Source organism: Dryas octopetala, chromosome 1 (assembly GCF_963921425.1).
Source record: "Dryas octopetala chromosome 1, drDryOcto1.1, whole genome shotgun sequence".
In the NCBI taxonomy this organism is placed as follows: Eukaryota; Viridiplantae; Streptophyta; class Magnoliopsida; order Rosales; family Rosaceae; genus Dryas; species Dryas octopetala.
In genome coordinates, this window is record NC_141366.1 from 26,636,660 (window position 1) to 26,664,562 (window position 27,903).

Sequence of the window (27,903 nt, forward strand, 5' to 3'; positions counted from 1 at the left end):
ATCATTGTTCTCTATGTGTTTATAATCCTTGATTGATCACCTAGGGTTATTGCATATAGAATTTAATCAATTTAGGGTGAGGACAACCAATCAGCCCCTAATACAAGTGATAAACAACTTAGGATTTAGTAATTGGCTGAATTCTAATTGTGTGAAATCGATACTAAAGCACCTAAGGTAGACGCCATGCCTTAGGGTTTTATTTGCATTGATAATCTCATTTGTGTGTTAATGGACCTTGCTGCGTTCTTAGGCAGATGCCATGCCTAGGTTGCATTTAGGGTACCAAACTAGGGTAGACGCCATGCACTAGTTTGTACATTTGGGGAATCATGCATTTCATGCTATGCCATAGGTGAATATGCGAATGCATTCATCAATAGGAATTAAAGGTTTCAGAAATTGCACCATGACATTGGATATGAGGTCTAGTGGTAAAGTCCTAGAGTCCTAGTATCATCTACCAATCTATTTCCACAAGATAACTTGTTGTTTCATACTCTTTGCTAGTTGCGCATTTTAGTCTTTAAAGTTAGGTTTAAATTGCTGTTTTCAAGACATACAAATTCCCTCTCATTCGTGTGTGTGTGCGTGTGTTTCAGTTCAAGTGAGCAGCTGCCCTAGGCGTGACAACTTGGGCAGCCACTCGTGTCTTGTTTCCTTGTTTCTTTTTAGCATACGTTTTATCATTTAAAGATCAATAATAGTCCTCGTGGGATCGACCTTGCTTGTCATCTATATTATATATAGATTCGTGCACTGCGAGTATTAAATTTAAAACGAACAGTTTTTGGCGCCGTTGCCGGGGACTAGGTTTGATCTTTGTGACAATCTTAGTGCGTTCTTTTAGTGTTTTTATTTAGTGATTATTTGCTGTTTTCTTTTTCTTAATTTGTTTTCCCTTTGTCCTTGTTCGTGTGCCGTGAGTCATAGTTGTAGGATTGTGTTTAGTTTTTCGTTTTTAACTTGTTTTAGTTTTCTGATTTTCATATTTATTTAATTACATAGTTTATTTATTTGTTTTAGTCCGAAAATTACTTTTCTCTTGTTGTTCAATTGTGGTTCTAATTTGTTTATTTCTTATTTTGTAGGTACTTGTGCATGTCCCAGCCAGATCCTAACAAGTCAATTGAGGACACTTATTTGGATGAGAGATTAGCCGAAATTAGATTGTTTTGTGAAAGGAGTAAGGCGGAGTTAGTTCGAGCAGCAACACGTTTACCTTTGCCATCCCCTACACCGTCTCCTACATCTTCATCAAGCTCTCACCAATTCGAAAAAATTATTGCCGAGGAAGACAACGTGGAACACATGGGGGATCTAGACATCCCGACCATCCGTGCTTCCCCTTCGAGCATTGCCTTGCCACCTGCTGCAAGAAATTATGAGCTCAAATCTTCTCACTTTAATATGCTACCCTCTTTTCATGGTTTACCTAGTGAAGATCCGCTAACTCACCTTAAAGATATATTTAATGCTGTGAGCTTTTTGCCCTTGACAGGTGTGAATGAGAATCAACTCAAGATGAGGGTGTTTCCTTACACTCTGAAGGATAAAGCTAAGTTTTGGCTGAATTCTTTGAAACCTGGATCACTGAGGACTTGGGATGAAATTGAGAAGAAGTTCCTAGAAAAGTTCTTTTCATCTCAAAAGACGGATATGCTGCGAGATAAGATTATGCAGTTTTCTCAACAAGATGAGTCATTCTCAGAGGCTTGGGAGCGTTTTAATACATTGCTACTTCAATGTCCACATCATGGACTTCCTTTGAACTTATTGATGCGCATATTTCATAAAGGACTAACCCTTGCGAGTAGGAATGCTGTGATTAATTTTTCAGGTGGTTCTATCAGGAATAAGACAGCCCAGGAAGCCTCTGACCTCTATGAAGAGATGGCAAGAGAAACAATGCATTCAGATACTAGAGGTAAGTGTGCTGGTGTTAATGAGGTCAATACTTCTAATAATCTTGCATCTAATGCGCAGATCGCTCGGCTGGAACGCAAGATGGATGTCATACTTGCCCTAAATCAGAAAGCTCCATCATTGGAGGTTTGCGCCATTTGTGCTACACCTGGACATGAAACGATTTCTTGCCCTCATGGTGCCGATTTCCCTGAGTTTGTGCAAGAACAGGCCAACATGCTGAACTCATATAATCAGAGGCCCAGGAATGATCCATTCTCTCCTACTTACAACCCAAGGTGGCGGAATCATCCCAATTTCAGGTGGAGTAATAACCAGAATCAGCAGCAGCCTCAAGGTTCATTTCCACAACATCAGGCACATCAGGGCTATCAACAACAACAGCCTCAGAAGAAGTCCTTGGAAGATTTGATTGCATCCATGGCTTAGAGCACACAGTCTTTCATTCAGAAGTCAGAGACACATATGCAGAAAACTGATAGGGCCATTGCGAATCTTGAGCAACAAATGGGCCAGTTAGCTACCGCACTGAATCAAAGAGAGCCAGGGAGACTTCCAGGGCAAGTGATCATTAACCCCAAGAATAATGAGCAGGTGAATGCAATTACTCTCAGAGGGGGTAAGATAGTTGGGAAAGAGGAGAAAGAAGTTGTGGAGGAAGGTGAAGAGTCAGAAGATGCACCTGAGATCATAGCCGAACCTGTTAAGGGTACCTTAGACTCTTCTGTGCCATCTTCAGGCAACCATGTGGTAGTTCCCAAGGGTTTTCCCTTACCTCAGGTACAATCTGACCCCTCTAAGTTGATTTCTATACATGCTTCTTTTCCTAGCAGGTTGCAGAAGGCTAAGAAAGAGGACCCTCTGAAGGGTGTTATGGAGATATTCAAGAAGGTGGAGATCAATATTCCCCTTCTAGATGCGATTAAGCAAGTGCCAAGATATGCAAAGTTCCTCAAGGACTTGTGCACAAACAAGAGAAGGTTCAAAGAGTTCGAGACAGTGAAGGTCTCAGAGGAGGTTTCAGCAGTGCTTCAGAGGAAGCTACCTCCCAAGCTCAAGGACCCAGGCAGCTTCACTATCCCTTGTATCATTGGGGATTGTAGGTTTGAGAAAGCTCTCCTTGATTTAGGAGCCTCTGTGAATTTAATGCCATTTTCTGTGTATGAGACTCTGAATTTAGGTGAGCTGAAGGCGACCTCTGTGAGTATCCAGTTAGCTGATAGATCAGTTAAGTACCCCAGAGGAATTTTGGAAGATGTACTTGTGAGAGTAGATGGATTGATATTGCCGGCTGATTTCCTAGTTTTGGAAATGGAGGCCGTACCTATGTATGAGGCACAATTACCCTTGATACTTGGTCGTCCCTTTATGGCCACTGCAGGTACAAAAATTGATGTTCAACAGGGTACACTAACTATGAATGTGCAGGGACAGACCATTGAGTTCAGAGTGTTTGAGGCACTCAAACTACCCAGTGATGAGCACAAGTGCTTTAGGGTGGATGTTATGGATTTGGTTTGTCAACAGGTGTTTAATGTGACTTGTAGCAGTGATCCGTTGGATAGAGCTTTGATTCATAGCCCTATGGCTGTGCATGAGGATGAGCAGGTTGAGAACATTTTGGCTCACTTAGAGGCCGTACCCCGCTGTTCAGGTATGTATATTTCTGCTTTTGAGCCTTTGCCTGTTTCTGATACAAAACTTGTACCCTCTGTGTTGCAGGCACCTAAGCTAGAGTTGAAGGATTTGCCTGAGCATCTGAAGTATGCTTATTTGGGTGAGGGAAGCACATTACCGGTGATCATTGCTTCCAACCTCAATGCAGAGGAAGAAGAGAAATTGTTGAGAGTGCTGAGAGAGCACAAAACAGCAATTGGGTGGAGTATTGCAGATATCAAGGGAATCAGTCCCTCGAGGTGTATGCACAGGATATTGTTGGAGGATGGAGCTAAGCCGACTAGAGAGGCTCAGCGTAGACTCAACCCAGTGATGAAGGAAGTTGTGCTGAAGGAGGTGCTGAAGTTGCTAGATGTGGGTATTATTTATCCCATATCATATAGCAAATGGGTGAGTCCGGTGCAAGTGGTTCCTAAGAAGTCTGGTGTTACAGTGGTCAGAAATGATGCAAATGAGCTGGTGCCAACTCGAGTACAGAAAGGGTGGCGTGTCTGCATAGACTACAGGAAACTTAACTCAGGTACTCGGAAAGACCATTTCCCATTACCTTTTATTGATCAGATGTTGGAACGTCTTGCAGGTCATAGCCATTATTGCTTTCTAGATGGGTATTCAGGCTACAACCAGATAGCTATAGCCCTAGAGGACCAGGAGAAGACGACATTTACCTGTCCCTATGGCACTTTTGCCTACAGGCGCATGCCCTTTGGCTTGTGCAATGCTCCAGGTACTTTTCAGCAATGCATGATGAGCATTTTTTCGGATATGGTGGAGCATATAATAGAGGTATTTATGGATGACTTCAGTGTATTTGGTTCTTCTTATGATAAATGCCTACATAATCTTGCTTTGGTTTTAGAAAGATGCCAGGAATGCAATTTGGTTTTGAATTGGGAGAAGTGCCATTTTATGGTACAACAGGGTATTGTTCTTGGCCATGTCATATCCAGTAGAGGGATAGAGGTGGATAAGGCCAAGGTTGATCTGGTAAGTAATCTTCCACCACCTTTGACAGTTAAGGATGTGAGATCGTTTCTTGGTCATGCAGGTTTTTACAGGCGGTTCATTAAGGATTTTTCCCAGATAGCTCGGCCTTTGAGTAGATTGTTGGCCAAGGAGGTGCCGTTTGAATTCAATGAGGAGTGTCTAGCCGCATTTAACAGATTGAAGACTCTTCTCACATCAGCTCCAGTCATTATGCCTCCTGATTGGAGTTTGCCATTTGAGCTGATGTGCGATGCTTCTGATTATGCTGTGGGAGCTGTGTTAGGGCAGAGAGTGAATAAGATACCACATGTTATCTACTATGCCAGTCGGACTCTCAACGATGCCCAGCTGAATTATTCCACCACAGAGAAGGAGCTTTTGGCTGTCATTTTTGCTTTAGAAAAATTCAGGTCATATCTGATTGGAACTAAAGTGATTGTGTTTTCTGATCATGCAGCGCTTAGGTACCTTCTACAAAAGAAAGATGCGAAGCCCAGGCTGATTAGATGGATTTTGTTGCTCCAGGAGTTTGACCTAGAGATCAAAGATAAGAAGGGCTCAGAGAATGTGGTGGCGGATCACCTTAGTCGATTGGTGCACAGTTCTACTGCAGAGGAGGACATCCTCCCTCTGAATGAGCGATTCCCAGATGAGCAGTTGTTCTCATTGTCTGTTTATGTTCCTTGGTACTCTGATATTGTTAATTATATTGTTACAGGAGAACTTCCAGGTGATATACAGAGAGCTCAGAAGGAGAAGCTCATCAGCACGGCTAAGTACTATATATGGGATGATCCATATCTATTTAAGTGGTGCCCCGACCAGATCATCAGAAGGTGTGTGCCAGAATCTGAGTTTCAGTCTATACTAACTTTTTGCCATTCTGATGCATGTGGAGGACATGGTGGAGCAAAGAAGACGGCCCTAAAAGTGTTGCAGTGTGGTTTTTACTGGCCTAGTTTGTTCAAGGATGCTTATACATTCTGTACCACTTGTGATAGGTGCCAAAAGTTGGGTAATATTTCTTCACGAAATCAAATGCCTCTTAACCCCATTCTTATTGTTGAGATTTTTGATGTCTGGGGCATTGATTTCATGGGCCCATTTCCGTCTTCCAAGGGTTATTTGTATATCTTGCTTGCGGTTGATTATGTGTCGAAATGGGTGGAAGCAATTCCATCCAAGACTAATGATTCTAGAGTCGTCCTCAGATTTCTTAAGGATCATATTTTTGCAAGATTTGGCGCTCTCAGAGCTATTATTAGTGATGGAGGATCTCACTTCAACAACAGGTTATTTGCGGCCTTGCTGAGCAAATATGGTATCAAGCATAAGGTTTCTACACCTTATCACCCCCAGACAAGTGGACAGGCTGAGATCTGTAATAGGGAAATTAAGCAAATTTTGGAGAAGACTGTGAGCCCCTCCCTGAAAGATTGGTCAGATCGCCTCTTAGATGCTCTATGGGCTTATCGTACAGCGTATAAGACTCCCATTGGTATGTCCCCGTACAGGTTGGTTTTTGGTAAGCCATGTCATTTACCTGTTGAATTAGAGCATAAAGCATATTGGGCTATTAAACATTTCAATTTTAAGATGAATGAGGCAGGTGACCATAGGAAGCTACAATTGAGTGAGTTGGAAGAACTCAGGAATGAGGCTTATGAGAGTTCTAGGATTTACAAAGACAAGACTAAGGCCTACATGACAAGGCCATTTTGAGAAAACATTTCGAAGTGGGTCAGAAAGTCTTGCTTTACAATTCTCGCCTCAGACTCTTTCCAGGTAAACTTCGTTCTCGATGGTATGTGTTGATGTGTTTTCTTAGAACAAAATAAGCAATTATCTCATTCTAAGTTTACTCGCAAGTGCACGAATCGCATCAGTAGCAAAGCGTACAAGCACGAGGTCGATCCCACAGGGAATGGTTAATATACAACAAATCAGTGCAAATAATCACTAGAATAACTAAATGGGGGGTTTTGAAAGATGGAAACACACGCACACATCACCACACGCACACACACTTTATTCTATCTTGCAATGTTAAGTTTTCAGTTTCAAATCAGATAAGCATGCAATAACCATCCAAGGCTAATGACAGTTAATTTGAACACAACATATTAAAGTTTGACAGCTAAAAAGGTTTGGCTAGTTACTTTCTCGCCATTGTTCTCCTAATGCATAAACTAAGAGCTTCTTGGGCCTTCCTTAGCTAGTTAACCTACATGTTCCCTAGTTCAAGCTAAGGCAGCTGTTACCCATGCAGGAGTCATTAAGTTTTATGAGAACGTCAAACATGCACAACATATAAGCTTTGACTATTTCCTTATAGAGGTCGCCCAACCCCACTACCAAGAATAATCCCTTATTCCCTTGTTACTTGTGGTTTAGTGTCTTTGACTATTTCACAGCTAAACCTAACAGATAAACTAGATGCAATTACCCTAAGGTGGCCAGTCAAAGGATGCAAACAACTAGTGACGGGGATTTTAATAGATAGTGGAAATTTAATATGCGCAAACATCAAACTAACAGACCAAGAGACGGATAAACGATTTGTTAAAGCATACAAATCCATTAATCGACCTACAACTAACATGCAAGATAGAATAACTAACCTACATAATTAAATAAAACAAATAAAAACAGAAACTAACAAATAAACAAAGTCCCAATTCATGCTTGCAAAAGGAAATCAGAAACGTAAACTAAACAAACTTAGAGACATAAACTAAACAACTAATTTAAAGTGCATAAATTAAATGAAATCAGAAACGTAAAGTACACAAGATTAAATGCATACACGAATTAAAATCAGCAACATAAAGTAATTGAAACCAAAAGACAAATTAAATAAATTCAGAAACTTAATTTAATAAATTCAGTAGCATAAACCAATAATTAAAATAGAAACTAGAAGGAAAAGAAAGCAAAAATCAGAGGTGCAAACACATGGGGGCTGCGGCAAGGAGAGAGGAAGAAGGAGGCACCTAGCAAGCAGGAGGAACTCACGGCAAGGTGAGCTAGGGCTTGCGGCAACAGGTGGTCCTTCCCTCTCACTTGTCACGCCACCCTCTCTCTAAGTCTCTCTCTGAATTCGGCTCACCTTACAAGAGAAATAAAAGTTGAAACTAAAACCCTAAAACAGAAAAATAAAACTAGGAGAAGAGAGGGGAATTTTCGGCTGGAGTGTAGGTGAAAAAGTGATCTCCCAAAAGTCTGAATGAGAGGGACTTATATAGAGGAGCCTTCCTTGAGAGGGAAGGAAGAGGAACTTGCGGCTGCTAGGGTTTGCATCTCCTAGTTCCTTGCGGCTTCAGCTAGGGCTAGCTGACTAGGCCTTGCGTGTTGGGCTGCTCCCCCTTGGGCTTCAGTGGCTCACGCCTAGCCTAGCTAGGGTCCCTCCTTGGCGCATGGGCTGGTAGTCTTGGGCTTTGGGCTTGCATGTTGGGCTTCCATGTTGGGCTTCAGTTGCTTGCACAAGATGGGCTAGGGTTTCACTCCATGGGCTTCCATCTTGGGCTTGCGCATGGCCCCTTGTCTTGCTAGGGTTTGCATGGCATGCATGCGCATGCATGGCTGCCATCTACCTCCTTGCGTGTGGCTTTTGGGCTGCTAGGGTTTGGGCCCATGCATGTGCATGCATGGCCCAACTTGGTTCGGCATCCCTAGGGCCCATGGGCCTTCCACTTTTGACTTCCCATTTTGCCCCTCATTTCCATTTGAATTCAAATTCATTTCTTCCCTCCATTCATTTCCATGGATGTCCACCACCTTCCGGAAGCTTCTGGAACCTTGAAAAACATTTCCTGGTGCAACTAGGATTCCTTGAAAATGAGAGATTCCTTATCCATTTCGACTTCTCGTAATGCCCATATTGCCCCTGGGGTCTCCTAGTGTCACTAGGACTCCTTTCCTTTGTTGGGTTAGGTTTCCTAGTTCGACCAGGATTTCCTGTTCGAATCAGGATTTCACATTTCTGGCTCCGCAATGATGGTTCTGAACTTGATGTTTCCTAGTGTGACTAGGAATCCTCATTTGACTAGGATTTCTGCACTTTTCCTGGTTTGACCAGGATTTCACTTGTTTTCCTGGTTTGACCAGGAAATGTCCCAAAATGGCTCCATTTGCTTCTTTTTCTCATTTCTGCTTCATTTGACCTGAAAACACAAAAACAAGACAAAAAACACAAAATAGCGAGTTCTAACACTCTAGGTTAAGGAATTAGTATCATAAAGTGATGCAAAATGCACACTCATCAGTATGGTCCATTTACTGTTACTAATGTTTACCCTCATGGTGCAGTCGAGGTCTGCAATACAAAGACAAAGAATACATTCAAGGTGAATGGCCATCGACTTAAGCCTTACTTGGAGGCTAATATGGAGCGTTCGGAGGAGAACATGCTCTTGGAGGATCCTGTTCCATTAGCATGATGTACTACCAAGTCTGGCTGAAGACGCTAAACTTAGCGCTGATTGGGAGGCAACCCAACATTTTGAGAGAAGAGACATTGCCCTATGGCTGTTTGCATGGATATTAGGGAGTTCTTAACCTTCTACTTTCCTTTAGTTTTTTTGTTGGTTGTGGTCTGTTTTTAGGTCATTAGAGTATTTGTTTTCCTAACTTGAAGGATTCATTGCATGCTTAGTTCGAAACATTGAGGACAATGTTTCATTTAAGTTTGGGGGAAGAGTTTTAGGTTTAGGTTTTGAGATTTTCGTTCAAATTTTTGAAAAATACCAAAAATATTTTTTGTTTTTATGGCCTTTAGGTTCCTGTCCACCACTATGATGAATTGCAAATGCTTTGATCTTGCATACTTTGGTCGAATTGATGAAACCAGTTCTTTTGATTATTCTTTTGACATATAACTCATTTTGAACATATTTGAGCTATCTTTGTGTGGATTACAATGCCGGTATAGTTTAGACTGAAAATGATTGCATGCTTGTATGATCTAGGCTTCTAGTGAACTTATATACCCCTTGTGAGATTCGAGCTTTAATTCTTCTGTTTTGAGGGTTATATGCTAATACTCCATACGTTCATTGAATATCTAGAGTTTGCATGGTCTCATTATCTTTCACTTGATCAAATGCTTGAAATGTGCATCATTTTAAATCAAATGATAGAACTTCCATCTCAATTTAATTGAAGCATGTTGTAACTACATGGAACCAAGGAAATGATTTAGGCCTTCTTTGTCTCGTTTGCGCCATTCTAGCCATCCTTTTTGTGTTCATTTATACCCCTAGTTGCCCTGTTGATCCTTGTCAGCCTTTTTGTTCCTTAACCATGTTACCCGTGCCAGCCCCTAGTTTGGGGGAAGTACCTTTCCGTTGTGTGTATCTACCCATACTTAAGGGATTGTAGAGAACTGGTTTAGGATAATTGTTCATTTGTGTGCAAGGCTTGGGAATAATGTGGAAAAGAAAAGAAAAGGACTTGAATATGTTGCCGTGCCCAAAAGGAAATAGAAAAAAAAAGAAAAGAAAAGAAAGTGAAAAGGGTAGGCATGTGTATCACAAGTGTGCAAATTCAAGAATGCAAGCCTTGTTGCCAAAGTGTATAAGAATGAAATGACAACGTAAAACCTGATTCTCTATGGTTCCCTTAAGTCTTTGTGTTTTCCATACCCTTCTTGTTAAAACCCTTCACCGTTAGCCCCATTACAACCCATATGTAAAAGTCCTATATGATCTTAGGTGAAGTGTAGTCTTAATGTGGAGATTAGATGGGATGGAAGCATATTGTATTTTGATTTGATTTCGGGTATTTGGTATCTTTCATGAGATCATTATTCTTTCACTTGTGCTTTCGTTCTTACATATATGTGAGTAATTTGAATTTGTATGCATAAACTCGCTCACATATGCTTTTTGAGTGAATCACTATGTAACCAATATCTCAGTGCTTTATTTTGTGAGTGACTATCTTTGTGAGATTTGAAGTGACACTAGTTGCTTGTGATTACTCAAGTTGCTTGAAAGTTCAGATTGAAAACTATGTTGATATTGTCTTACGCACATGATGCTTAACCTTGTTGATTGTGAGTTAATGTTGGCATTTGGTAATCTCTGGAACTAGTATGTAATCTATTTGATTGAGTTATGAATGATCAAGCATACCCGAGATTTTTGGTGGACGGTTGGGTTGTTTTTAGAGTCCTAGTGTAGTTTTTGTTTTCTTTTGCTAGGGACTAGCAAATGTTAAGTTTGGGAGAATTTGTTGGGTCCTTAAATGTTTGCATTTTAGGCCCTCTATCTTCATGTATTTAGTACTTAGTCCCTATATTTTATGTTATTTATTTGTGTTTTTCTCTTTTGTAGGTGGAAAGCCCATAGGAATTAAATGGATGCAAATCAGCCCATTTTGAGCTTAAATGAATATTTGCTGTTTAAATGGAAGCCCAAGATCAAGAGAGGCTCCAAGAGCATGAAGAAATGGAAGCCCAGCCCAAACCACATAGGAAGTGGCGTGGTTGCTAGAAGAAAAGGGCTGGCCGCACCTTGCAAGGCTTTCCTTTCCTAATTGGGCTCTAAAAATCAGATTTGATATAACCTGATTTATTTCATTTTAATTCCTGATTTATTGGAGGCCCATTAGGGGAGGAAATCAGCTACATGCAAGCCCATAGGGGTCAGCTACACCATGCGCAAGAGAGGGAAACCCTAGGGCCTTGCGCAAGTCACTTAAGCCCAAGAAGCCAAGCCCATGCCGCATCTTCCTAGCTTGGAAACCCTAGCTGGCCGCACATCCTTCCTTCCCAAAACCCTAGCTGCTGCACACCCTTATATATACATCTCTTTCTATCATTTTAGAGGTTCAGACACTTGGAAAAAAATCAGAAAATAGAGAGAGAGGGGCTGCTGGAGGCGTGAGCTCTCCTTGGGGTGTTTTCTCTTCTTCTTCTTTTTTCTTGTAATTGTTAGATGAAAAACATGATTTCGTGGCTGTTCTTGTTTTCTAGCATGAACTAATCACGTTTTCTAGGGCCTAGGATTCAGCCCTAGGCCGAATTTTCAATGGATTGGTGATGTAGTTGCTGTTTCTTTAATTTCATGGATTTGATGATTTTGATTTCACTTTTATCATTGTTCTCTATGTGTTTATAATCCTTGATTGATCACCTAGGGTTATTGCATCTAGAATTTAATCAATTTAGGGTGAGGACAACCAATCAGCCCCTAATACAAGTGATAAACAACTTAGGATTTAGTAATTGGCTGAATTCTAATTGTGTGAAATCGATACTAAAGCACCTAAGGTAGACGCCATGCCTTAGGGTTTTATTTGCATTCATAATCTCATTTGTGTGTTAATGGACCTTGCTGCGTTCTTAGGTAGATGTCATGCCTAGGTTGCATTTAGGGTACCAAACTAGGGTAGACGCCATGCACTAGTTTGTACATTTGGGGAATCATGCATTTCATGCTATGCCATAGGTGAATATGCGAATGCATTCATCAATAGGAATTAAAGGTTTCAGAAATTGCACCATGACATTGGATATGAGGTCTAGTGGTAAAGTCCTAGAGTCCTAGTATCATCTACCAATCTATTTCCACAAGATAACTTGCTGTTTCATACTCTTTGCTAGTTGCGCATTTTAGTCTTTAAAGTTAGGTTTAAATTGCTGTTTTCAAGACATACAAACTCCCTCTCATTCGTGTGTGTGTGCGTGTGTTTCAGTTCAAGTGAGCAGCTGCCCTAGGCGTGACAACTTGGGCAGCCACTCGTGTCTTGTTTCCTTGTTTCTTTTTAGCATACGGATTATCATTTAAAGATCAATAATAGTCCTCGTGGGATCGACCTTGCTTGCCATCTATATTATATATAGATTCGTGCACTGCGAGTATTAAATTTAAAACGAACATAGACCTCGTGCTTGTAAGCTTTGCTACTGATGCGATTCGTGCACTTGCGAGTATACTTAGAATGAGATGCATGTTTATTTTGTTCTAAGAAAACAATCAACAGTATACTATGGTCCAATTTCATCCAAATTGCACCAAAAGGTTCCTGGTTGGAAAGAAGGACAAGGAGAAGCACTTTCTCATGTTAGGATTAGAGTTCTATACCTATTGAACCACATTCGGACGAAAAAGTAATTTCGGTGCATACTTGGTCCAATTTCAACCAAATTGCACCAAAACATTCCCGGTTTGCAAGAAAAACATGGAGAAGCACCGTCTAATGTTAAGATTAGCGTTCTAGACCTATTGAATGATATTTGGTGTTAAAAATGCACAAAATTGTCATTTTGGTGCATATTTGATCCAATTTCGTTCAAATTACACCAAAACGTGCTGGTTGGTAAGAAAGACATGGAGAATCATTTTCTCAGGTTAGGATGAGCGTTCTAGACCTATTGAAACACAGTTGGTGTTAAGAACGCATGAAAACATCATTTCTGTGCATACTTGGTCCAATTTCATCCAAATTGCACAAAAATATTCACGGATGACAAGAAAGGCATGTCGAAACACTTTCTCATGTTTGGACTAGCGTTCTCGACCAACTGAACAACATTTGGTGTTAAGAACGCACGAAAACGTCATTTCAGTTCATACTTGGTCCAATTTCATCCAAATTACACCAAAACGTTCCCGGTGGGCGGGAAAGACATGGGGAGGGAAGCACTTTCTCATCTTAAGAACTCACAAAAACGTCATTTCGGGGCATACTTGGTGCATTTTCTTCCAAATTGCACGAAAAAGTGACAAGTTAGGAAAAAAGACATGTCGTTTCACTTTCTCATGTTAGGTTTAGCGTTCTATACCTATTGAACCACATTTGTTGTTAAGAACGCACGAAAACATCATTTTAGTGCATAATTGGTCCAATTTCGTCCTAATTTCACCAAAACGTTCCTGGAGGGCATGAAAAGTATGGGGAAGCACTTTCTCATATCTAGATTAGCGTTCTAGACCTATTGAATCACATTTGGTGTTACAAACAAAGGAAAACGTCATTTCGGTGCATAATTGGTCCAATTTCATCGAAATTGCATCAAAACGTCACCGGTTGGCAAGGAAGACATGGGGATGCACTTTCTCATGTTTGGATTAGCGCTCTAGACCTATTGAACAACATTTTCTGCTAAGAACGCACAAAAACATCATTTCGGTGCATACTTGGTCCAATTTCGTCCAAATGCACAAAAACGTGACCGGTTGACAAAAAAGGCATGTTGAAGCACTTTGTCATGTTAGGATAAGCGTTCTAGACTTATTGAACCATATTTTGTGTTAAGAACGCACAAAAATGTCATGTCGGTGGATACTTGGTCCAATTTCGTTCAAATTGCACTAAATGGTTCCCGGTTGGCAAGAAAGACATGGGGAAGCACTTTCTCATGGTAGGATTAGAGTTGTATACTTAATGAAACACATTTAGTTTTAATAATGCACGAAAACGTCATTTCGGTGCATATACTTGGTCCAATTTCGATTTGAATGCACCAAAACGTTCTCGAATAGTAAGAAAGACATGCGGAAACACTTTTTCATGTTAGGACTTGCATTCTAGAACTATTGAACGATATTTGGTGTTAAAAATGCACAAAAATGTCATTTTTGTGCATACTTGGTACAATTTCGTTTAAATTGTACTAAAACGTGCCAGTGGGTAAGAAAGATATGGGTAAGCACTTTCTCAGGTTAGGATGAGCGTTCTAGACCTATTGAACGATATTTTGTATTAAGAACGCACGAAAACTTCATTTCGGTGCATACTTGGTCCAATTTCGTCCTAATTGCACCAAAATATTCAAGGATGACAAGAAAGCTATGTCGAAGCACTTTCTCATGTGAGGATTAGCGTTCTCGACCAATTGAACCACATTTGGTGTTAAAAATGCACGAAAAAGTTATGTCGGTGCATACTTGTAAAAATAGAAAAACTCACATTGGGTTTAGGGATATTCTGACTTACTGGTCACATTACTAAGCTCCTCAAACAACTGGTCATTGGAAAACCAAAGATCAGAAGCCCTATCCGACATCCGTTAACTACCTTGTAGGGAATTCCTTACTCAGGCCGACTGATGGAAATAGACTGACTACCGGAGATATTCGTGTTACTTCGTCTGCACTGGTTTGTACACGAAGCGAGTTCAAGACCAAAGAAAGCCAGAGCATCTCTTTGGAGCAGCCAAAGGAAGGTACTCTCGAGAAAATCCATGTGAATAAGGAATGAGATTAGCATCCCGAGGATGAGCGTGCCAGTTGGTAAGAAAGACATGGGGAAGCACTTTCTCCGGTTAGGATGAGCGTTCTAGACCTATTGAACCACATTTTGTGTTAAGAACGCATGAAAACATCATTTCGGGGCATACTTGGTCCAATTTCGACCAAATTGCACCAAAACGTTCCCGATTGGCAACAAAGACATGGGGAAGCACCTTCTCATGTTAAGATTAGCATTCTAGACCTATTGAACCACATTTGGTGTTAAGAACGCACAAAAATGTCATTTCGGTGCATACTTGGTCTAATTTCATCCAAATTGCACTAAAAGGTTCCCGATTGGCAAGAAAGACATGAGGAAACACTCTCATGTTAGGATTAGAGTTCTATACCTATTGAACCACATTGTAAAAGCAGTTTTATACCTTTCTTCTTCTTTTATTTGAATTTGCCAATATCCAAATTTCATATCAAACTTAGAGAACACTAGATCTATAAAGTCTTTTAAGCAGATCTCTCTTGTTGGGTAAAGGATACCTAATCCATCTAAGGGCCTCATTATGGGGCTTGTAATTAATGACAAGCCTAGGTACTCCTTTTCTATTTCAACTGCTTTTTCAACATAAAAGGCAGGATAGCTCGATGGTGAAGAGCTTTTCCTAATTAATCCTTTACTTAAGAGAACTTTTATCTCTTTCCTGCTAAGCTCAAGATGATTACTATTCATCTGAATTGGTCTTGCCTTAGTTGGGATCATTGACTCATGAAAGTCAGGTCTATATGGCAAGGTTTCCATATGTTGCTTTCTATTCCAAAAGACATTAGGAAATTCTGAACAGATTTCCTTGATTAAGAGATTTCTTATCTCTTGGATCTGTTTTTGGGACTGAGGGGTCTTTAGGATGTCTTCAGTATGTTTATACTGGATTTCTTCCTTTAAGGAAAATAGGAACCTTTCCTTACTGCTAATTCTTTCCTTCATAGTATTGATATACTTGACATGGGGTTCTTGTAAGAATTCAAATTTTATTTGAAACCCATCCACTTCTAACTCGATCCCTGTTTCAGAGATTTTCATTGGATAAAGCATATTTAAAAACGGAGTTCCTAAAATGCAATTCTGAGATAAATCTCTTACCATTAGAAATGGTGTTTCAAGGCAGATTCCATTATTGCAGACAAGTACACTAGACAGTTTCTACTTGATCTGCATTTTTCTTCCATTGGCTGCATTAAGAGACTGACTAGTTTTAGTAAAGTATTTAGTAGGGACTAAACCTTCACTGATGCAATTCAAATATGCTCCTGAGTTCATTAGAGTTGTAGTTGAAAAACTGTAAGTGAGCTTTAAGTTATGGGTAAAAGTGGTATCAGAGCCAAGTTAGTGTTGTTAATCATAGTCCCTGTGACACCGGAACGGTCCAATTCCCCCGGTTACAAACATTGATCGACAACATTCTTGCTCTTTGTTTAGTTTGATTGTTTTGCTTTTGAGTCGCAGTGGGTCGAAGTCCGTTTAAGCAAGAGGATCGACAACATTCTTGCTCTTTGTTGAGGACGAAGTAGACTGTTGTTTCTGTTGACATATTGCACAGCAACCAAATTCACAAATGGCAAGTCTGTTTAGATCTCTGTCTAGAAGATCGGATGGATCTGGATCTAGTAGTGTGACGAGGATAAATAACACATAAAAGGTGGTGATGCGGGATTATGAGAAGCAATTATAAAATTGGAAAATCCCAAAGGTTCCAGTTAGTGACATCTATAGGAAATGATCATTTTCCTTTAGAAATGACTATGGCATTAAGACTTGTGAAAAAACAGTGTCTATAGCTGATTCTCACGAGAATGTCTAGCTATTTTCTTCAGAAATGCTAAAGGAGCATAGAAAGAGAGATTATAAGTATTTGCATATAGGGTTAATACAAGTTGCAGTTAAACCCTTAACTCGAACAAGGTTGAAAACCTCAGTTCTCATCTGTGTGAGAGATTGCAGACATAACATGTTTACAGACTCATTATTAGGAATAGTTGAGTCATCTTTATGTGATGGGCCAGTTTTTTTTAACTATTTTCCAAATTTCTCAATTGCCCTTTCAGATGAAGGAGTCTTTAAAAGCTTTAACCCTCAATATCCAGACTCAGGGATTCGATGTGTGATGAGTGTGCATTTTGCATCACTTTATGATATTAATTCTTTAACCCAGAGTGTTAGAACTCGATATTTTATGTTTCTTATCTTATTTTTGTGTTTTCAGGTCAAATGTAACAGAAATAGGAAAAATGAGCAAATGAAGCCATTTTGGGACATTTCCTGGTCAAACAAGAAAAATGGGTCAATTCCTGGTCAAACCAGGAAACGAGTAGAAATCCTAGTCAAATGAGGATTCCTAGTCACACTAAGAAACATCAAGTCCAGAACCATCATTGTCGAGCCAGAAATGAGAAATCCTAATTGGAACAGGAATTCCTGGTTGATCTAGGAAACCTAACCCTACTAGGGAAATGAGTCCTAATGACACTAGGAGACCCTAGGGGCAATATGGTCATTACGAGAAGTCAAAATGGATAAGGAATCTTTCATTTACAAGAAATCTTAGTTGGACTAGGTAAGGTTGGTCAAAGTCAACTCTAACAAGTCAGGGTTCCAGAAGCTTCTAGAAGGTGGTGGACATCCATGGAAACAAATAGAGGGAAGAAATGAATTCAAATTCAGATGGAAATGAGGGGCGAAATGGGAAGTCAAAGTCAAATGGGCCATGGGCCTATGTCATGCCGAAATCAGAGGTATCATGCATGCATGCATGCGCCAAAACCTAGCAGCCCATGCAGCCCATCACGCAAGACCCAAGTGGCAGCCCATGCGCAAGGATGAAGGAAACCCTAGGGGGCCTAGGTGTGAGTCACTTAAGCCCAAGGAGCAAGCCTCGCCTGAAGCCTTTGCTTCCCAAACCCTAGCTTCTGCCGCATATGCTAAAGCCTTGTCTCACAAGGATTCCTCTCACACACCTCTATAAATATATCCTATTCTCTCAAGGTTCAGACCTTCAGTTCCCATAATTTCAGAATTTTAGAATTCAGAGAGAGAGAGAGGTGCCGAGTTTCAGAGAGAGAGAGAGAGGTGGGCGTGGCAGCTAGGAAGAAGGTGCCTTTGCCGCAAGCCCTAGCTCACCCTAGCCGTGAGCCACCTGCTTGTGTGAGGTTCCCTTCTCTTCCAACCTCACGATCCACTCATTGGCAACGCTGGGATCGGTAGTGCCCCTGAAATCAGTGGCCCCAAGCTTATGAGCTCATTCAATACTATAATCTCCTACAGCTGGGCCACGAGTGCACACGGCATTAGTCATCGCCTCAACTAAACGGTCTATGGTCTGCTCAAATCCAGGTGCAGCCTCATCTGCACCATGGGCTACTCTATGGTGGTTCCCCCGCGGACGGCCACATCGAGGAGGCATAGTACCTATATAAAAACCAAAATTTTATCAATTTACAGAAGGGACATTGGTACAACAATATGAAACCTAGGCTCTGATACCAAATTGATAGGACCGGCCTCGGAGCTCTCAATTAAATTCCGAGGCCGTCCTGTGGGGTCCCACATCCCTCGGAGGGCCCGCTTTCTTACTTTAACTTATTTTTTTAGAGATCCTATCATAACTTAGAAAGTAATCTATATAAATTTTCGGCAGAATCTTCCCTAAAAATAGCACTTATCCAATTTCATAAACCTGTCAAAACACACTTCTAAGTTTCCAACTTCCCTACCACAACCAAATTGGGTCTCCGACCCAACATAAAGTTTACAAAATTTATAAGGATTACAACCAACATCATAACCAAACTACAAGTTAAGGTTTAAAGGAAATCCTACACTATACAATGAGAAGAGAAAGCCCGCCTCGACGCGATAATTGTGACTGGCTGCCGCTTCCACCTGGGCGAACCATTAAAACACAAAAAGATGACTCACAGTGAGAAAGACTCAGTGAGTGGATGAACAAGTCAAAAGATAAACAAAGTTAATAAAGTAGAACATTTATTATAATTCTCAATTTCACAAACACAATAGGATTCCCCCATTTTAAAATACGTTTTGAAACTTTTCCTAAATGATAAAAAAAAAGAAATATATCAAATATTCTTTGTAATGAACTCTTTCACAACTTAACAAAAATCTTACATCATCAACATAATTCCAATAGAAAGGTTCTATATAACAACTTCAACTTTGAAATTCCTTTTGAACATAGAAAATAATGGGAAGTAATAGAAATGCTATATCTTATAAAATTTCTAGCTAAAATATTCTTATAAAATAAAGTTTTTAATAAAAACGTTGGCCATATAAGCACCCAATTGACGGGCTCCATATTGGTACCGTTACAAAACCATCGCACCAAGTGGACCGTCTACATAACCTTCCACCCGCATCGTCGCAACGCCATCAAACAAGTGGACTTACGGTGGCCCTTGTACCATCGATTTGCCGTCGTACAATAAGCCAAAGTGTCGTACGTGCACATAGACTACCCCCAAAGGGCGAGGCATCCCGGCACACAGCCCAAAGTCTATGTGTGTGCCGTGATGGGTCCCAAAGACCTACTTAGCTTAATAGTCGGTGGGTACTTAGATGGCATTTAAATAATTTGTTTAAACATTTGATAACCCTTAAGCTCTAAAACTTAAAACATTTATAACAAAACTTTTTAATATAACATAAGTACTCATAATAATTCACATATAATCCTTTATTTTCCAAATTCGATAAGTTTTCGAGATTATTTTACCGAATAAATCCCATAAACCCTTCTTGGTTCCAAATATATATATATATATATATATGGTTTTATACTCAAAGATCAAAATGACAAATAATTCAATCCATCTAAAATTTATTAATGCAAAACGGACTTTACTCAATTCATTATTTCATCATTTAACTCAAAATTTCAAAAGTAATATATAAATCATAAAACTCATAAATTTTGCAAGCAAAAGAAAGTCCACTCACAATATTGGAGCCTAGTGTCGGTCTCCGGATGGATCACCTCCAGTCTCGGGAGCGTCGCCTAGAACAACCAAGAATACGAAACATAAATTAGACTTGGTACAGAACGTAAATTAAAGTGTGGGAGTTAACATAAGTGTTCTTCTCTTGATTTCTTTGGTCTCGTTTCAATTTACCCATCATACGACTCCTTCAACAACTTGGAAACAACTAGAATATGCCTCTATATACTTCTATAACCCAAATCTAATCCTACCAAGTTAAGCAAATTTTTCTCCATTCCCATTTCCTCAAATTTTCTAATTTTTCCTAACTTAATTCACTTATAACAGAAACTAAGAATCCTAAGGGTTTAAAATTGTCCAATAAAGCATTTAGAAACACCTCCTATTGCCATTTTCTCCATTAACCCGATTTGGGCATAACACCTCCAACCCAATTTTTCAATGTTTTTTCAATATTTGTTTTCTATATTCCCTTGAAATTTCTCAAAGTTTATGATACTAATCCTAAATTTAAAGTTCCTATAGTGAAAATCATCTCAAACCCATCAAGAACACTCCTCCAACTTCGAATTTCTTAGGAAACCCGAAATGGTCTCGAATGCTCAAAAAGCAAACTCTAATTTCTCAAGTTTTTAAACAGCAATTTAAAGAGAAAGGGAGCCCATTACCTAGAGAGGAAAAACCCCCAAAAATTTCATCGAAAATGGGGTAGAGACTGGCCGGATTTTGAAAGGGTTGCCGGCTGCCTTTTCGCTCATTTCTGGGTTGTTCGCTGCAGCCGGGGCTGGGGGTGGCTGGGCTGATGGCGCTGGCGGCTGGGGAAGGTTGTCAGCTGCTCAACGTCGGCTGGAAATGGCCGGAACTGGCCGGCTTGTCGCTGGTTGCTAGTGGCGCAGAGGAGGAGGGAGAAGAAAGAGTCACAGAGAGGGAGAAAAGTGGGGGGTCGGTGACGACGAGAGGGACTCGTCGCCGGCCTCTGGTCGTCGGGAAGATGGCTGGAGCTGGCCGCACCGGTGAGAGAAGAGAGGGGGAGAGCGGCTCGGGAAAAGGAGAGAAAGTGAGAGATCGTGTGGGTGCAGGTGCGGGGAAAGAGAAATAAAGGGGGAGAGAGAGGGAGAAGAGAGAGAGAGAGAGAGAGAGAGAGAGAGAGAGAGAGAGAGAGAAATCAGAAAAAATTTTATGATTTTGGGTATTTAAAAACCTACTTTTATAAATTTACAAAATTGCCCCTAAAATGTTACGCCCCACTCTCTCAAACCGTGGCCCCAATTTAAATTCCGTCTTCGGAAATACGTTATGAACTACTACTTTCATTACCCCCGTCTATTGAAGTTTTTTTTTTTTTTTAAGTTTTATCTTTCCTTAATTTCCCGTTTGATTACCAAATTTCTTATTAGAATGTATAAGTCTCTTTCAAATTAAACTTATCAACTGGATCACCACCGAATGAAATTTAACTTGGTCTTATATAAAAGAACGAAACTTGGATCGGGTCATTACAACCTTGGTATAGTGTTGAGACTCCAGAGTCTTAAGTTAGGATACTAAGAAGGCGACCAGAATCCCCTACTCTTTCTGATATAGAAGGAGATTTATATGTCCAGATGTTACAAAAGGAAGATACCTTCCAGATTGACCATGAACTCCCAAAAAAGGATTTTATGAGTTGGACAAATGCTCGCAAAAGAATATGGTTTGAAAAAACATTTAGTATGGCTCAAAAAGATGTTTTGCATAGGGCTTATACTTCAAGCATGTTAAGAAATAGAAGACATGTGGCTTTTTTCACATTGTTTGAATGGTTTGCTAGGAAAAACCAATTAGAAGAATATGAAATGACAATCAATACCCTTGAGAGTCCTTTCAAGAATTACATGGCAAAGGATGAGAAAATTGTGAAAGCAATTCATCCTCCAGCTATCCCTTTGGAAATTAGGGGAGCACAAGCCTCACCTTTTAAAGAAAATAGTCAGTTGACTAAATTGGACAAAGTTACTGCAGAACATATAGGAGGCCTAGTTTCCCAAGGAAATTATACCAACCTGTTTTTCCAATTCTTAGGAGCACAGACAACTAGGATCCTAAAATGGGTTTATACGGTCTCTCCTCCTAATGAAGATGAGGGGATTTACATCCTAGTTCTAAGAAGAAGTATTTCTGTCAAATGGTGGGATAAGTATAATTTTAATCATCTTCTCTCTCCAAGATTTAAAATAAAATTTTTTTGTGAAGTCCTTAATCCTTCTGAAGTGGCTTTAGTTTCCTAACCATCACAAGAAGAAAAACCTCCTAAATTAGAAGGTTTAATCGTTCAACTCAAAGAAGCTGAACCTTCCTTGTCGGCCATTGACCAAAAGCAACAGTTGCTAGAAGCCTTCGAGGAAATTGACAAGATGTTTGTTGACACAGACAGTGACAGCCATTTCAATAATGGAGATCACTGTGGACGAATCTGATGAGTGTTCATTTTACGCTATTTTATGATACTAACTCCTTAACCAAGAGTGTTAGAACTCGATCCTTTTGTGCCTGTTGTCTTGTTTTTGTGTTTTTAGGTCGAATGAAGCATAAATAGGAAATAGAAGCAAATGGAACCGTTTTGGGACATTTCCTGGTCAAACTAGGAAAATGGGTCAATTCCTGGTCAAACCATGAAAAAAGCTGAAATCCTAGTCAAATGAGGATTCCTAGTCACACTAGGAAACATAAAGTCCAGAACCATCATTGTCAAGCCAGAAATGAGAAATCCTGATTGGAACAGGAATTCCTGGTTGAACTAGGAAACCTAACCCTACTAGGGAAAGGAGTCCTAATGACACTAGGAGACTCCAGGAGTAATATGGTCATTACGAGAAGTCAAAATGGATAAGGAATCTTTCATTTACAAGAAATCCTAGTTGGACTAGGAAAGGTTGGTCAAAGTCAACTCAATCAAGTCAAGGTTCCAGAAGCTTCTAGAAGGGGGTAGGCATCCATGGAATCAAATAGAGGGAATAAATGAATTCGAATCCAAGAGGAAGAGAGGGGCAAAATTGGAAGTCAAAGTCAATGGTCAAGGGTCAACCATATCATGTCATGAAGTCAATTGGGCTTTGGGCCTAGGTGAAGTCGAAATCCACAAGAATAGTGAGGTGGCAGCCCAACACATTATTTGCATGCTTGCAGCCCATTCAGCCCAAGTCATACAGCCATGCGCAAGCCATGCATCCCTAAAGCCCATCACGCGACTTGCTTGTTGCAGCCAGCCCATGTTCTTTTAAAGGAAATCCTAGCCCATCACGCCTACAAAGAGAAAGCCCAAGGAAACCTAGCTGAAAAAGAAGTCAAAACCCTGGAAAATAGAGCACCAATTTCGACAGCAATTCTGTAATTCTCCAGAACGAATCAGGTAGCATGCCATATATGGTTGGAAAGATACGGATGTCAGATTCGAAGTAAATTTACGGATTTTGATTCCGAGTTTTCTAGCTCAAGATATGGTCATTTTAGTGGAGGTAGCGCAGCAGTTCCGCGAACTGAAAATGAAGTTACGCCCAAAATGAGCCCAAATCAGCCCAAGGCCCATGCTTGGCCGAAAATTAGAAGCCTTAATGAGCAAGGAATACACTTATCCCACATTGAGGAGAAAGAGAAATCTCAGCCCCACTCTCCTCTATAAATTCATCTTTATAACTAAAAGAGAGGGTTCTCCTCTCTGAAATTTTAGAAACCCTAGCTGTTCTCTCTCTCTCTCTCTTCTAGCCGCCAATACCCTAGCCTCCTTTCTCTCTCTTTCTTTTCTCACGCAGCCTAGGAACCCTAGCAACCCCCATTATTTCTCTTCCCTTGCCGCAGCCACCATCATCTCTCTTTCTTTATTTTTCTGTTGAACCGAAGGAGGAGGAAGGAGTCAAGCCGCTGCCACCTTGTGCCGCTGCTACCACCTTGTGCCGCCACTACCACCTTGTGCCGCCGCTACTGCCACCTTGTGCCGCCGCCGCTGCCACTCTCTAAGGATGTTCTCTTTGTTTTTCTTTTGGAATTCTAGTTTTTAATTGTTTTGTTTAATTAGTTTGCTTTCCAACATGGATTGAGAATTTATTTATATTATTCTGATTTTCTTTTCTATTTTAATTATGTAGGTTTATTTATTCTATCTTGCATGTTAGTTGTAGGTTGATTATTGGATTTGCCATGCTTTAACAAATCGTTTATCCGTCTCTTGATCAATTAGTTTGATGTTTGCGTGTATTAAATTTCCATTATCTATTTGAACCCGTCACTAGTTGTTTGCATCCTTTGACTGGCCACCTTAGGGTAATTGCATCTAGTTTATTTGTTAGGTTTAGCTGTGAAATAGTCAAAGACACTAAACCACAAGTAACAAGGGAATAAGGGATTATTCTTGGTAATGGGGTTGGGTGACCTCTATAAGGAAATAGTCAAAGCTTTTATGTTGTGCATGTTTGACGTTCTCACGGATCTTAATGACACTTACATGGGTAACAGCTGCCTTAGCTTGAACTAGGGAACATGTAAGTTAACATATTAAGGAAGGCCCAAGAAGCTCTTAGTTTATGCCTTAGGAGAACAATTGCGAGAAAGTAACTAGCCAAACCTTTTTAGCAGTCAAACTTTAATACATTGTGTTCAAATTAATTTTCATTAGCCTTGGATGGTTATTACATGCTTATCTGATTTGAAACTGAAAACTTAACATTGCAAGATAGAATGAAGGGTGTGTGCGTGTGGTGATGTGTGCGTGCGTTTTCATCTCTTCAAAAACCTCCATTTAGTTATTCTATTGATTAGTTGAGTTGATTTGTTGTGTATTAACCATTCCCTGTGGGATCGACCTCGTGCTTGTACGCTTTGCTACTGATGTGATTCGTGCACTTGCGAGTATACTTGGAATGAAATAGATGTTTATTTTGTTCTCAGAAAACATTCAACAAGTTTTTGGCGCCGTTGCCGGGGAATGGTGTCTAATATCAATGAATTGATTTGATTAATCCTTAGAATTAGGATATATTAGTTAGATTTGTTTTTGGTTAGTTTTTAGTTTAAATAAATGCTGTGACTTTACGAGCATATTCTCTACTGATTTGGTGTTTGCTTTTGTAGATGCCGAGAGCAACAATATGAGAAAGAGGAAGGGAAGATGCAAGTAGAGGAATGACAATGTCAGGCTGAAAAACAGTAAACCAAGCGCTGATTGGGGGGCAACCCAAGCATTTTCAAGAATCCAAGAGATCAATATACACCAAGGAGGCCGCGCCTACACTTGGAGTGTCCAACTTACATCCGCAAGTAAACAATTCCTCTATTCTTGCTTCATTTGACCATCTTATTTCATTTGTGTGTTTATTTGGTTGCAATTTCCCTATTGCTTATTTTGAGCATTCATGCATTTAATTTGTATACATTGAGGGCAATGTATCATTTAAGTTTGGGGGGAAAGAAATGGTGTGGTAGCTTGTTTATTAGGTTTTTAGTTTTTAAATTTTGTAAAAAAAAAATTTCGTTTTGGCTTTAGAGGTCCGGTCCTCTAGGGCATTTTTCAAAAAAAAAAAAAAAAAAAGGTTTTGTTTCTTTTGTTTTTAAACTTAGGGAGTCAAATCCCACATCAAAATGCAATTTTCTAAAATTCATTCCACCCTAATGATGGAATTGAATGTTTAGAACCTTGTTGCAACATTGTTTTTAAAGTGATTTGATTCTTTTGTGTGTTTTGGTTAGTTTTTGAGTCCCCAACAAGTTGATTGATTGTTTATGACTCTTGAGAAGCATGTTTAGCATTGTGCCTATGATATTTATTCTTCTTTTTCTAATATTGTTCCATAACCTATTTTACGATTCTATGTGATTGGGCCTTATTTTCATGAACTTGAGTTGTGATTTGCATGATTTAGTGATTCATATGCATCTTAGAGTAGACTTATGTGACCCATGTGAAGTTTTGAGCCTTGTCCTTCATTTTGCGAGTGTTGTACATGACTCTATTCTTTTCTCGTTATTTAAGTCGTTGTATGATCTCATTATTTTTGATCAAATGCTTGAAATGTATATATTTTTAAATCAATGAACTAGAACTTCTTTCTTATTCTAGGCAAAGCATGTTTATAACTACTTGAATCTTAGAAGATGATTTTAGGCCATGTTTGTTTTACCTATAGCCTAAAAAGCCAACCCTTATGTGTTTTATCCCTAGTTAGCCCTTTTGAGCCTTATAGCTTTTTCTTTGTTTACCCATACTATATACCAAAACCCTAAGTTTGGGGGTGCTATACCCCTTTTACCCATTTTACCCTATTATGGTATTGCAATGTGTTTTACATATTGATTGAGGTGGAAAAGAAATGAAAATGCATAGCTTATACAAAAATGTGCTCAGATTGTATGTACACGGTGCCCAAAAAGAAAAAAAATAAAAATAAAAAGAAAGAAAGAAATAGTTGGGACGGTTTCAAAAGAAGAATTAAGCAAAAGAGTTCAAATTGAGCTATGTAGTGCAAAGAAGCATGGTATGCCTCAGAATGATCTATTGTTCTTGCAAATTCCATAGTTTATAGCCCTTTGTTTATCCCTTTCATTTCAATATCATACCTTATCCTAAGCCTTCATTATAACCCCTATGAAGCCCTAATTGATTTTAAGAGAAGTGCAGTTCTTAATGTGGAGTCTAGGAGGGAAGGGAGTTTATGGTTATTGATCTTATTTCAAGTGTTTTGATTTTCCCTTCCTTGAGATCTTGTTTCCTTTCAAATGTGCCTATCTTTCATGCTAATATGTGAGCTATTTCTCTTTGATTACATAACTTCTCTCACATATTGATGAGTGTGCATTTTGCATCACTTTATGATACTAATTCCTTAACCTAGAGTGTTAGAACTCGATATTTTGTGTTTCTTGTCTTGTTTTTGTGTTTTCAGGTCAAATGAAGCAGAAATGAGAAAAAGAAGCAAATGGAGCCATTTTGGGACATTTCCTGGTCAAACCAGGAAAACGAGTGAAATCCTGGTCAAACCAGGAAACGTGCAGAAATCCTAGTCAAATGAGGATTCCTAGTCACACTAGGAAACATCAAGTCCAGAACCATCATTGCGGAGCCAGAAATGTGAAATCCTGATTCAAACAGGAAATCCTGGTTGAACTAGGAAACCTAACCCAACTAGGGAAAGGAGTCCTAGTGACACTAGGAGACCCCAGGGGCAATATGGTCATTACGAGAAGTCGAAATGGATAAGGAATCTCTCATTTTCAAGGAATCCTAGTTGCACCAGGAAATGTTTTTCAAGGTTCCAGAAGCTTCCAGAAGATGGTGGACATCCATGGAAATGAATGGAGGGAAGAAATGAATTTGAATTCAAATGGAAATGAGGGGCAAAATGGGAAGTCAAAAGTGGAGGGCCCATGGGCCCTAGGGATGCCGAACCAAGTGGGCCATGCATGCACATGCATGGGCCCAAACCCTAGCAGCCCAAAGGCCATGTGCAAGGAGGAAGATGGCAGCCCATGCATGCGCATGCATGCCATGCAAACTCTAGCAGACAAGGGGCCATGCGCAAGCCCAAAGTGACAAGCCCAAGATGGAAGCCCATGGAGTGAAACCCTAGCCCATCTTGTGCAAGCAACTGAAGCCCAACATGGAAGCCCAACATGCAAGCCCAAAGCCCAAGACTACCAGCCCATGCGCCAAGGAGGGACCCTAGCTAGGCTAGGCGTGAGCCACTGAAGCCCAAGGGGGAGCAGCCCAACACGCAAGGCCTACTCAGCTAGCCCTAGCTGATGCCGCATGGAACTAGGAGATGCAAATCCTAGCAACCGCAAGTTTCTCTTCCTTGCCTCTCAAGGAATGTTCCTCTATTTAAATCCCCTCCATTCAGAACCCTTGGAGGACTTTTTCACCTCTTCCTCCAGCCGAAATCCCTCTCTTCTTCTAGTTTATTTTTCTGTTCTAGGCTTTTAATTTCAGAATTTAGTTTTGTTTTAGGGAGAGCTAGCCGAAGGTAAATAGAGAAAGAGAAGTGGCGTGGCTGCAAGGAGGGACACCCCTAAGTCGCAAGCCCTAGCTCACCATAGCCGTGAGCCAATTGCTTGTGCAAGGTGCCTTCCCTTCCTTGTC

General features: G+C 40.1%; 1 pseudogene; it reads left to right on the top strand.

The window, feature by feature from the left end:
- Positions 1-2,391: 2,391 nt before the first annotated feature.
- Positions 2,392-27,903, top strand: part of LOC147299469 (uncharacterized) — a 52,158-nt pseudogene continuing 26,646 nt past the window's right edge.